The 1,015-nt window shown below is 41.2% G+C and overlaps 1 non-coding gene across 1 annotated transcript; it reads right to left on the bottom strand.

The window, feature by feature from the left end:
* Nucleotides 1-596: 596 nt before the first annotated feature.
* LOC129025590 (small nucleolar RNA ACA64) lies at nt 597-723 on the bottom strand. Its single transcript, XR_008497332.1, has one exon. It is a non-coding gene; the product is annotated as a small nucleolar RNA ACA64 (small nucleolar RNA).
* Between the last annotated feature and the right edge of the window lie 292 nt (nt 724-1,015).

Consider the following 1,015-nt stretch of genomic DNA (forward strand, 5'->3'; position numbering starts at 1 on the left):
GCATGTCTTACACACCTCCCTCACTTCCCATCATGACCAAAACCAGTTTATCAGGTTAATTTTGGAATGCCTTCAACCAAGAAGAGGGGTCTGTTTAGATAGTTGGGGGGCTTAGAACTTTATTTTTGGTTTACACTTTTTATTTTATTTTTTAATTTGTGTGACTACATAGTAGGTATACATATATATTTATGGGGTACATGAGATGTTTTCATATAGGCATTAAATGTAAAATAAGCACAACATGAAGAATGGGGCATCCATTTTCTCAAGTACTTATCTTTTGAGTTATAAACAATCCAATTACATTCATTAAGTTACTTTAAACTGTACAATTAACTTATTGTTGACTATAGTCATCCTGTTGTGTTATCAAATAGTAGGTTTTATCCATTTTTTTCCATTTTTTCTTTTAGACAAACAGTTTTATTTGAAAAACAGAACCAGCTGAGTATCCCCCTTTCCACAGACCTGGCAGTGTTGGGCTCAGGTGTAGGAGGACCAGTTTCCTGCACAGAGAGGACAGGGTTAGGGGTTGGAGGCCAGACCCAGGGGCAAGACCATGTGAGTGGCCAAAATGGAGCAGAGGCCACAGTGCCCATCAGGGCCTGGGTTTCACATCTGCACATGGGGCAGTGCACATTGAGCTGAGGCCCCTGGAGGCTCTGGGTGCCAAATCTCTCCCATGGCCATGGCCAAAGCCAGGGGTGATATTCAACCAATGCCAGTGACCCCAACCACTAGTGGGATGTGTGTGGCCAACACTGCTGGACCTACCCAGGCAGAGAGACCATTCTTTTATATTTATTTTTTGGTACTCATTAACAATTCTCACCCCCTGCTAGCCCCCAACTACACTTCCCAGCCTCTGGTAACCATTCTTCTACTCTGTATGTGCATGAAATCTATTTTTTTTAACTTTTAGATCCCACAAATAAGTAAGAACATGTGAAGTTTGTCTTTATGCACCTGGCTTATTTCATTAACATAATCATATTCAGTTTCATCCATACTG

This window comes from Pongo pygmaeus, chromosome X, assembly GCF_028885625.2.
Source record: "Pongo pygmaeus isolate AG05252 chromosome X, NHGRI_mPonPyg2-v2.0_pri, whole genome shotgun sequence".
Taxonomy (NCBI): Eukaryota; Metazoa; Chordata; class Mammalia; order Primates; family Hominidae; genus Pongo; species Pongo pygmaeus.